Source organism: Macaca mulatta, chromosome 6 (assembly GCF_049350105.2).
Source record: "Macaca mulatta isolate MMU2019108-1 chromosome 6, T2T-MMU8v2.0, whole genome shotgun sequence".
NCBI lineage: Eukaryota > Metazoa > Chordata > Mammalia > Primates > Cercopithecidae > Macaca > Macaca mulatta.
The window spans coordinates 18,888,819-18,901,165 of record NC_133411.1 but is presented as its reverse complement, the minus strand read 5'-3'; the positions used below and the strand labels follow the sequence as shown (position 1 = coordinate 18,901,165).

Below are 12,347 nucleotides of genomic sequence, written 5' to 3'. Positions count from 1 at the left end.
AATAAATATATAAATATAATTTATATTTTTATAAATATAAATTTATATAAATTTATATAAATATATAAATATATATTTATATAGATATATATTTTATATTTAATATATAAATATATAAATGGAAATATATTTAATTTATATTTAATATATAAATATATCAATATAAATATATAAAAATAAATATATAAATATATTTATATTTTATATATAAATTATAAATATACAAATAAATACCAATTTAAATAATTTAAAATTTAATAAATTATTAATTTATTAAACTATTGATTTATTAAACTATTAATTTATTGATAAATTTATTAATTTATTAAAATAAATAGTAATTTAAATAATTTGATAATTTAATAAGATTAATAAATTTAATTATTTAATAATTTAATTAATTTAAATATGAATAAGTATAAATATATATAAAACATATTTATATATAAAACATATATATTTATATATATATATAACTTTTATATATATATACACACACACACACAACATTGAATCCTGCATCTGTCCCTTACTTTGTAAACTTGGGCAAGTTTGTTATCACTCTGTGCCTCAGTTTCTTTTCAGTAATATGATGGTGATGATTGATGATGATGACAATGATACCTTGTAGTGTTGTTATGTGGATCATCGCTAAGGTACATAAATCTCTCCCACAGCACATGACAAAGGACTGGCAAGCAACTAATATTAGACATTAGTTTATGCAAAAATTCTGTTTCCATTTGTGGTAGAATAGCTTGTATCAGACTAAATCTCCTATAATAAGAATTATAAACTCCAGACAAATTTTCTTTAAACTGTGTGAAGGCGCTGGTGTACAATCCAAAGCAGGCAGAAACTGAAGGTGCACAGTAGATGAGCTCCGTAATTAGTTGGCTTTTCCCGATAACACATTCAGGGTCACGGCAGTACAAGGAGAAAATGAAAATCAACCAAGAAACGTCATCCTATTGGGAAAAGGACAGGGAGACAAGTTCAGAGATTCTAGCAGAACATGAAATTGGAAGAAAAATATTCAGAAAAATGGAGGACACAGAGGGGATACTGCCAAATCTGCATACAAACTCTCCTCGAATCCTTGGCTGTTACCTAAACTGTCTATTTTCATGGTGAGAATCTAAGCAATCCAGAAGAAAGCAGCACCTGAAAGGATGAATAACTGAGAAAATATATCAGCAGTTATCCTTGTCTCTCCAGGGTACAGCTCAAGTCTGGCTAGGTTAGAGGAGCTTGGTAAACACCGTTGCTGTTCATTAAGACTCTACAAGGACCACACATCAGGAGTAAGAAACACATATCATGACTAAGGTCTATGGCACAGAACTAAGGGGAAAACTAAAACAGATGCTCATTCAAAAACTCTAAAACCAAGCCTCCAAAAGATCAAGAGAATATGCTAGTAACTTAGTCACCATCCACAGCAAAATTTAACACTCTATAAAAAGATAACAAAATGTTTATCATCTTAAGTGTTTATCACACAATCAAAAATTACTAGGCCAACAAAAACACATAGAAATAGGACCCACACCTAACAGAAAAAAAAAAAAAAAAAGTAAATAGGAGCAGACCCTCACTGGTGATGTTGACATGTTGACTTTGATGTTGAAATCAGCAAAGGCTTTAAAACAGTTAATAGAATTCTGACTAAAAATTTGGGGAAAAAGGTGGACAAAATAGATGAACAGATGTGGAATCTCAGCACAGATGTAGAAACCTAAAAGAAAAAAAAATCATAAAAATTATGAAACTGAATATACATCACCATAAATAAAAAGTTTGTTAAATCAGTTTAATTGCAGGCCAGACTTACAGAAGAAAGAATAAGCAAATTAACTTAAAAACAGGAATATAGAAACAAAGAATAAATTCACACACAGGAACAGAGCATACAAGACCTCTAGGGCAATATTTTGTCATGTAACATATGTAACTGAGGTCCCAGAAAGAGATTAGAATGAAAGAGTAAATACTTGAAGAGATAATGGCTAAAACCTAAAACCGATAAAAATACATCAACAGATCCAAAAAATTTGCAAACTGCAAGCAGGACAAACACAAAGATAAACTCATCTAGGAACCTTTTCGCCAGACTGGTTAAAACTAATGATTAAAATAAAATATATTAAAAACAATTAAAGAAAAAAATTATGCATTATATTCAGGGTGATAGCAATAAATATGATGGTTGACTTCTCATGAGAAGAAAGATAGAAGATAATGAAATGATATCTTTAAAATGCTAAATGAAAAATGTTAACTGTTCATCTTTCAAAAATGAAGGTAAATTAAAGCCATTTTCAGACAATGGCTTAGAGAATTTTATTGTAAGCAAAACCTCACTACCAGAAATGTTAAAGCAAGTTCCTCAGGTTGAAGGAAATGACAATATATGAAAAGTCCAATCTGCAGAAAAGAATAAAAGAATGACTGGGCGCTGTGGCTCATATCTGTATAGGAGGCTGAGGTGGGCAGATCATTTGAGGCCAAGAGTTCGAGACCTGCCTAGCCAACACGGCAAAAACCCGTCTCTACTACAAATACAGAAGTTTGAGGGGCCAAGATGGTGGACTAGAAACAGCAGCATTGGGTGGCTCCCACAAAAATAATAATAATAATAATAATAAGTGTGTGACTCCTTCACTGGCAACCAAGGTATCCAGGTTCTCTCAACAGAACTGACTAGGAGGCTGGTGTGACCTTGGAAAGGGGGAAGAACAGTGTGGCACTTCAGCCACGTGGGGCAGGGGAGCACCATCCCTCCAGCCAAAGGAGGCTGTGAGTGAGTGTTACCTAGCCAGGGAAACCGTGCTTTTTCCACAAAACTGTGCAACCTATGGATTGGAAGATCCCACTTGTGAACCCATGCAACCGGGGCCTAGTGTCCCAACCCCAGAACACACAGATTCTCAACAGCTGGAATCTGCTTAAACCCACTGAACCTCCTCCGGGAGGAGGGGCAACCAGCAACACAGCTGAGGCTGCCTCCTGTCTAAGCCATTTGAGCTCCTTGGAGGAGGGGCAGCAGCCAGCACTAAGACTTGCAACTGTCTAACACGCAAAGCTCCCTGGGTGGGGGAAGGGTGACATCCATCTCTATAGCTCCAGGCTGCTCTTTTCCCCTGCTGGAGCCAAGGAGACTGGACAGCTTGCTCCCAAGACTTGTATCCACAGCCTAACACACCAGTTGTGGCAGTCAGCGGCCAGAGTGCCTCTTCAGGCCTGACCCAGACCCATCCTTCCTCACTGGGTGGGGGGCTTCCCTGCAGAACTCCAATAACTCCAGCCAGAGGCTCAGGGAAATAAGCTGAATCTCCCTGGGCCTAGCCCCTAGGGAAAGGGGTGCCCACAGTCTCTGCGATCCTTTCCTCCCAGTAGTTCTGAGGAATCCGGGAAGCCCCCCAGAGAAGCACAGCCCCTCTACCAAGACACAAAGTGCTTTGTTAATCGGTCATGCTCCCCGTGCCACCAAACTGGATGAAACCCTCCAACAGGAGTTGTCAGATACCTTATACAGAAGCGGTCCTACTGGCATTAAGTTAGTGCCCCTCGAGGTCAGAGGTCCCAGAAAAAGGAGCAGGCACCCATCTTTGCTCTTCTCCAACCTCCTTGAGTGACATCTCCAGGCACCGGAGTGAATCAGATAAATAGAGCCTGAAGTGAACCACCAGCAAACTGCAGCAGCCCTACGGAAGGACCTGACCACTGAAAGAAAAGCAAACGAGCAAAAAACAACAGCATCAATAACAACAAAAAGCCCCCACAAAAACCCCATCTGAGGGTCAGCAGCCTCAAAGACTGAAACTAGACACACTCACAAAGATGAGAATCAGTGAAGAAATGCTGAAGACACAAAAAGCCAGAGTTCCTCTTCTCCAAATGATTACAAAGTCTCTCCATCAGAGGCACAGAACTAGACAGGGGATCAGATGCACGAATTGACAGAAGTAGGCTTCAGAAGATGGGTAATAAAAAACTACACTGAGCCAAAGGAGCATGTTCTAACCCAATGCAAAGAACCTAAGCACCTTGATAAAAGGTAGAGGAATTGCTAACTAGAATAACTAGTCTACAGAGGAACATAAACAAACTAATGAAGCTGAAAAACACAGTATGAGAACTTCGTAAAGCGTATGTAAGTATCAGTAGCCAAACCAACCAAGAAAAAGAAAGGATATCAGAGTTTGAGGACCACCTTGCTGAAATAAGACATGCAGACAAAACTAGAGAAAAAAGAATGGAAAGGAATGAACAAAGCCTCCAAGAAATATGGGACTTCATAAAAAAAGCAAACCTACAATTGATTGGAGTACCAGAAGGAGACAGAGAGAATGAAAATAAGCTGGAAAACACACTTCAGGATATTATCCAGAAGTTTCCCACCCTAGCAAGACAGGCCAACATGCAAATTCAGGAAATACAGAGAATACCATTAAGATACTCCATGAGAAGATCAACCACAAGATACATAATCATCAGATTTGCCACGGTCAAAATGAAGGAAAAACTGTTAAGGGCAGCCAGAGAGAAAGGCCAAGTCACCTACAAAGGGATGCCCTTCAGACTAACAGTGGATCTCTCAGCAGAAATCCTACAAGCCGGAGGAGATTGGAGGCCAATATTCAACATTCTTAAAGAAAAGAAATTGCAGCCCAGAATTTCATATCCAGCCAAACTAAGCTTCATAAGCGAAGGAGAAATAAAATCCTTTCCAGACAAGCAAATGTTGAGGGGCTTCGTTACCACCAGGCCTGCCCAACAAGAACTCCTGAAAGACGCACTAAATATGGAAAGGAAAAGCTGGTACCAGCCACTGCAAAAACACAACAAAATATAAAGACCAATAACACTATGAGAAAACTGCACCAACTAGTGTGCAAAATAACCAAATAGCATCATGAAGACAGGATCAAATTCACATATAACAATACTAACCTTAAATGTAAATGGGCTAAATCCCCCAATTAAAAGACAAAGACTGGCAAATTGGATAAAGAGTCAAGACCCATTGGTGCGCTGTATTCAGGAGACCCATCTCATGTGCAAAGACACACATAGGCTCAAAATAAAGGGATGGCGAAAAATGTACCAAGCAAATGGAAAGCAAAAAAATAAAAAGCAGGGGTTACAACCTAGCCTCTGACAAAACAGACTTTAAACCAACAAAGATCAATAAAGACAAAGAAGGGCATTACATAATGGTAAAGGGAACAATTCAACAAGAAGAGCTAACTATTATAAATAGATATGCAGCCAATACAGGAGCACCCAGATTCATAAAACAAGTTCTTAGAGACCTACAAAGAGACTTAGACTCCCACACAATAATAGTGGGAGACTTTAACACCCCACTGTCAGTATTAGATCAACAAGGCAGAAAATTAACAAGAATATTCAGGACTTGAACTGAGCTCTGGATCAAGTGGACTTAGTAGACATCTACAGAACTCTCTACCCCAAATCAACCCCTAATATAGATTGTTCCCAGTGCCACGTGGCACTTATTCTAAAATCGACCACACAATTGTAAGTAAAACACTCCTCAGCAAATGCAAAAGAACTGAAATCATAAGAAAATCTCTCAGACCACAATGCAGTCAAGTTAGAACTCAGGATTAAGAAACTCACTCAAAACCACATGATTACATGGAAATTGAACAAACTGCTCCTGAATGACTCCTGGGTAAATAATGAAATTAAGGCAGAAATCAGGAAGTTCTCTGAAACCAATGAGAACAAAGAAACAATGTACTAGAATCTCTGGGACACAGTGAAAACAGTGTTAAGAGGGAAATTATAGCACTAAATGCCCACATCAGGAAGCTAGAAAGATCTCAAATCAACACCCTCACATCACATTTAAAAGAGCTACAGAGACAAGAGAAAACTAATCCAAAAACTAGCAGAAGACAAGAAATACCTAAGATCAGAGAAGAATTGAAGGAGGTAGAGACAGGAAAAACTTTCTAAAATCAATGAATTCAGGAGCTCGTTTTCTGAAAAAAATAACAAAATAGACAGACTGCTAGCTTGACTAATAAAAACGAAGAGAGAGAAGAATCAAACAAACACAATTTAAAAAAATGATGTAGGGGATATCACCACTGACCCCACAGAAATACAAACTACCATCAGAGAATACTATAAAAACCTCTATGCAAATAAACTAGAAAATCCAGAAGAAATGGGTAAATTCCTGGACACATACACCCTCCCAAGACTAAACCAGGAAGAAGCTGAATCCCTGAATAGAAAATAACAAGTTCTGAAATTGAGGCAGTATTTAATACCCTACCAACAAAAACGAGCCCAGGACCAGATGGATTCACAGCTAGATTCTACCAGAAATGCAAATAGGAGCTGGTACTATTCCTTCTGAAACTATTCCAAACAATTGAAAAGGAGGAACTACTCCTTAACTCATTTCATGAAGTCAACATCATCCTGATACCAAAACTAGGAAGAGACACAACAAAAAAAGAAAACTTCAGGCCAATATCCCAGATTAACATGATCCAAAAATCCTCAATAAAATACTGGCAAACCAAATCCAGTAGCACATCAAAAAATTTATCCAACATGATCAAGTCAGCTTAATCCCTGGGATGCAAGGCTGGCTCAACATACACAAATCAATAAACATAATCCATCACATAAACAGAACCAAGGACGAAAACCACATGAGTATCTCAGTAGTTGCAGAAAAGGCCTTTGATAAAATTCAACATCCCTACATGTTAAAAACTCTCAACAAACTAGGTATTGATGGAACATACCTCAAAAACAAGAGCTATTTATGACAATCCCACAGCCAGTATCATATTGAATGGGCAAAGACAGGAATCATTCCCTTTAAAAATCAGTACAAGACAAAGATGACCTCTTTCACCACTCCTATTCAACCTAGTATTAGAAGTTCTGGCCAGGGCAATCAGGCAAGAGAAAGAAATAAAGGGTATTCAAATAGGAAGAGAGAAAAACAAGTTGTCTCTGTTTGCAGATGACATAATCTTATACTTACAAAACCCGTCATCTCAGCCCAAAAACTCCTTAAACTGATAAGCAACTTCAGCAGTCTCAGCATACAAAACCAATGTGCAAAAATCACAAGCATTCCTTTACACCAATAATATACATGCAGAGAGCCAAATCATGAATGAATTCCCATTCACAATTGCTACAAAGAGAATAAAATACTTAGGAATACAGCTAACAAGGGATGTGAAGGACCTCTTCAAGGAGAACTACAAACCAGTGCTCAAGGAAATAAAAGAGGACATAAACAAATGGAAAAACATTCCATCCTCATGGATAGGAGGGATAAATATCATTAAAATGGCCATACTGCCCAAAGTAATTTTTAGATTCAGTGCTATTCCCATCAAACTACAGTTGACATTCTTCACAGAATTAGAAAAAAAAAACTAGTTTAAAATTTGTAGGGAATCAAATAAGACCCTGTATATCTAAGACAATCCTAAGCAAAAAGAACAAACCTGGAGGCACCATGCTACCCGACTTTAAACTATACTACAAGGCTACAGTAACCAAAACAGCATAATACTGGTACCAAAACAGACATATAGACCAATGGAGCAGAACGGAGACCTCAGAAATAACACCACACATCTACAACCATCTGATGTTCGACAAACCTGACAAAAATAAGCAATGGGGAAAGGATCTCCTATTCAGTAAGTGGTGCTGGGAAAACTGGCTAGGCATATGCAGAAAACTGAAACTGGACCCCTTACTTATGCCTTATACAAAAATTAACTCAAGATGAATTAAAGATTTAAATGTAAAACCCCAAGCCATAAAAACCCTAGAAGAAAACCTAGGCAATATCATTCAGGACATAGGCATGGGCAAAGACTTCATGACAAAAATGTCAAAAGCAATTGCAACAAAAGCCAAAATTGATAAATTGGATCAAATTAAACTAAGGAGCTTCTGCACAGCAAAAGAAACTACCATCAGAGTGAACAGGCAAATGACAGAATAGGAGAAAATTTTTTCCATCTACCCATCTGACAAAGGTCTAATATCCAGAATTTACAAGGAATGTAAACAAATTTACAAGAAAAAAGCAACCCAATCAAAAAGTGGGCAAAGGATATGAACAGACACTTCTCAAAAGAAGACATTTATGTGGCCAACAAATATGAAAAAAAACTCAGCATTACTGGTCATCAGAGAAATCAAAACCACAGTGAGATCCCATGTCATGCCAGTCAAGAATGGTGATTATTAAAAAGTCAGGAAACAATAGATGCTGGTGAGGCTGTGGAGAAATAGGAATGCTTTTACACTGTTGGTGGGAATGTAAATTAGTTCAACCACTGGGGAAGACAGTATGGCAATTCCTCAAGGATCTAGAACCAGAAATACAATTTGAACCAGCAATCCCATTACTGGGAATATACCCAAAGGAATATAAATCATTCTACTATAAAGACACATGCACATATATGTTTATTGCAGCACTATTTACAATAGCAAAGACATGGAACCAACCCAAATGCCCATCAATGATAGACTGGATAAACAAAATGTGGTACATATACATCTTGGAATACTATGCACCCATAAAAAATAGTAAGATCATGCCTTTGCTGGGACATGGATGACGCTGGAAGCCATCATCCTCAGCAAACTACCATAGGAACAGAAAACCAAACATTGCATGTTCTCTCTCATGAGTGGGAGTTGAACCGTGAGAACACGTGGACACAGAGAGAGGAACAACACACACCAGGGCCTGCTGGGGAGTCGGGGGTGAGGAGAGGGAACTTAGAGAATGGGTCAATAGGTGCAGCAAACCACCATGACACACATATACCTATGTAACAAATTTGCACATTCTGAATATGTATCCCACTTTTTAATAGAAGAAATAAAGAAAAATAATAAGAAATAAATAAAATAAAAAATCAAAATCAAAATACAAAAATTTGCTGGGTGTGGTGGTGCATGCCTATAATCCCAGCTACTCAGGAGGTTGAGGTGTAAGAATTGCCCAGGAAGTAGAAGTTGCAGTGAGCTGAGATCTCCCCAATACACTCCAACTTGCATAATGGACTGAGACTCTGTCTGAAAAATAAATAAATATATAAAAATAAAAAATTTTTAAAAAGAATAAAAGAGCACAGGAAATGGTATTTGGGCAATAATGACCAAATAAGGGTCAGTTTTTCTTTTTTTTTTTTTTTTTTTTTTTTTTTTTGGAGACGGAATTTGCTCTTGTTGCTCAGGCTGGAGTTCAATGGCACGATCTCAGCTCACCGCAACCTCCGCCTCCCAGGTTCAAGTGATTCTCCCACCTCTGTCTCCCAACTAGCTGGGATTACAGGCATGCGCCATCACACTTGGCTAATTTTGTATTTGTAGTAGATACAGGGTTTCTCCATGTTGGTCAGGCTGGTCTCGAACTCCCAACATCAGGTGATCTGCCTGCCTCAGCCTCCCAAAGTGCTGGGATTACAAGAGTGAACCACTTCGCCCAGCCAAGGGGCAGTTTTTAAAAGTCAGTTGGTTGGCCAGTCCATTAGCTGGCTGGTTAAATAATACTACCAGAATCTCAGCACACTCAGATGCTCATGCCATGAATAACATCCAGAAATTGAGGCTGAGATTACGGCTTTACATCACCTGTCTCATTCTCATGGCAGAGCACATGCTCACTGGGTGACATGAAAGGCATAGTCATTTTCTATATGTAAATTCTTATTTTCTTGTCAAGCTATAGTAGAATTTGCATGTCTTAAATGGGCATATAACATGAATCCATTGTGTCAACAGAGTTCATTCTTGACAGCATAGCTTTAGCATTCACTGGTTCCTAGAAATCAGGAAAAGGTCCATGTATTCATGAACAATTAAGGACAATAACAACAAAGAAAATATAGATAAATATTTCGTATGAATTTCTTTTCTTTTCTTTTCTTTTTTTTTTTTTCTGAGACAGAGTCTCACTCTATTGCCAAGGCTGAAGTGCAGTGGCACAATCTTGGCTCACTGCAGCTTATGTCTCCCAGGTTCAAGCAATTCTCCTGCCTCAGCCTCCTGAATAGCTGGGACTTATAGGCATGTGCCATCATGCCTGACTAATTTTTCTATTTTTAGTAGAACAGGGTTTCATCATGTTGGATAGGCTGGTCTCAAACTCCTGATCTCAGGTGATCTGCCCACCTTGGCCTCCAAAAGTGCTAAGATTACAGGCATGAGCTACCAAGCCCAGCCATGAATTTTCTTTTTTTGTTTGTTTTGAGACAGGTTCTCACTTTGTCACCCAGGCTGGAGTGCAGTGGTGTGATCACAGCTCACTGCAGCCTCAACTTTCTTGGGCTAAAGTGATCCTCCCACCTCAGCCTCCCAAGTAGGTGGGACAACAGGCATGTACCACCATGCCTGGCTAATGTTTAGTATTTTTTGTAGAGATGAGGTTTTGCCAGTTGTCTATGTTAATCTTAAACTCCTGGACTCAAGCGTTCCATCCACCTTGGTCCCCTGAAATGCTGGGATTAAAGGTGTGAGCCACCACGCCCAGCCATAAATTTCTCATAGTTCTTTTAGTTTTAGTTTGTTTTTCCTCTTGTCTTTTCCTCTTCTCTTCCCACCAAATGGAGAAGAAGATAGGGAGTAACCCATCAGAAAAAGACTGGGCTGAATTAACATGGTTCTGGTATAAAGGATTAGATTGAAGGACACCAAGATGTATAAATACAAATTCTCCTCATAATTTCACCTGGAAGGAAGAGTCAGTGTGTAGTGGCACTTCAGTTCCAAGGAAAACATGAATCCTCTCACTTTCCCTTCTGAAACCTTCCACTTCCCTTCCCTCTTCTTTATAGTTCTTCCTATTGCATATTATCATCTTGCCCTCTTGCTGTCCAAAATCCTTCATGTTTACCAGAACAAAACAAAAACAAACAACATTTATCTTTCCAAATCCCTACCTTATCTCCTTTCAATAGAATTTTTATCTGATGAATAATTCACATTTAGTTCAGCCAAGAAAAATACTACAATGCCACTTGGGTAGAATTTGCAGTTTAAAATAATTTGCTACTCATAATAGCAGATAGTCTTTGCTTATAGAGGAGCCTGCCTCAGTTCTAGGTTTATTCCTTGCAACCCCAACACATCCTATGCTGTTTTCATGTACACTAACACACACACATTGTGGTAAAATCAGAACTGAATAGTGACAGCCATTCTTTCAGGAGAATAAAATAACTGGCTCAAAAACCACAAGTCACAAATACGACAGTAAGGAGAGCCTTTTAGACTTTATTTCTGGCAAACCACTTGAGCCAGAGCCCAGAAAAAATGCCATTACATTTTTTAGTCTAGTATTCCCTGCTAAAATTATTTCAAATAATAAATGTAAAGGAAGCCACCAAATTGATTTCTTCATCCAGTTTGGGGATTTTGACCAACTTCTATATGACTGTACAATACTCCCATTATGGATGTCCAACCTCACTATTATCATAGCTAAGTGGTTCAGTTAATTCATTCTCAAATCAATATTTTAGTTATAAACCATCACCTCAGGCTCTTACAATTTTATCCTGTTTCTCTCCATTGTCATCAAGGTTTTCTGGTAAATTTCATAATTCCCCAGAGCTTGAACTTGCCTCAACAGTGGCTCCATTTTTAATTGTTAACATTTATTAGAGAGATGGACTTCATTATTGAAAATTCAAACAGACAGACAGTGAAAGTTATTAGTTAAAGTGATTTGCAAGATGTTAAACATATCAACATGTAGTAGACATTTAGTAAACATTTGACGAATGAATAAATGAACTAATGAATAAATGAATGAGAAAATATTTCTAGACTTTAATATAAAGAAATGATACTTTGAGGAGGATTACACCTTTTTCTTACCTGAGCATAACCATCCACTTTGACAGTGCCCCTCTGGCTTTTCTTTGTAATTGTAAATATATTCCAGTTTGAATTATGCATGAGATATTTATTTCTCTCCATTTGTTCAAGCACCACACCTGGGTCAGGCAGAACTTACTTTCTGCAAACCGCATGCTCAGGCCTTGTCAAAATTGCGCATCAGTTCTGTGCATACACAGAAAAGAGAAGATCCTGTGGCACTGAGCTTGGAATCAAGCTTCATTCTTGTACCTGACACCCCACAACTCAGGACCTCTGCTGAGATCCAAATCTTTCCTTCCTGGAATCTTTGACATGGCATATTGATCTTTTCTTCCCAGACGTATAGGTCTAGACTCTGGTTTCTCCACACCTCTCCTCTGGGTTTCTGATCCCTGTTGCCTGACTTCCCCATTGCCTGCCTTAGC

General features: G+C 38.1%; 1 long non-coding RNA gene across 1 annotated transcript in view; it reads right to left on the bottom strand.

Annotated features, from left to right (window-relative positions):
- LOC144341387 (uncharacterized) overlaps positions 1-12,347 on the bottom strand; it is a 39,677-nt gene that overhangs the window by 16,961 nt on the left and 10,369 nt on the right. The window lies entirely within an intron of this gene.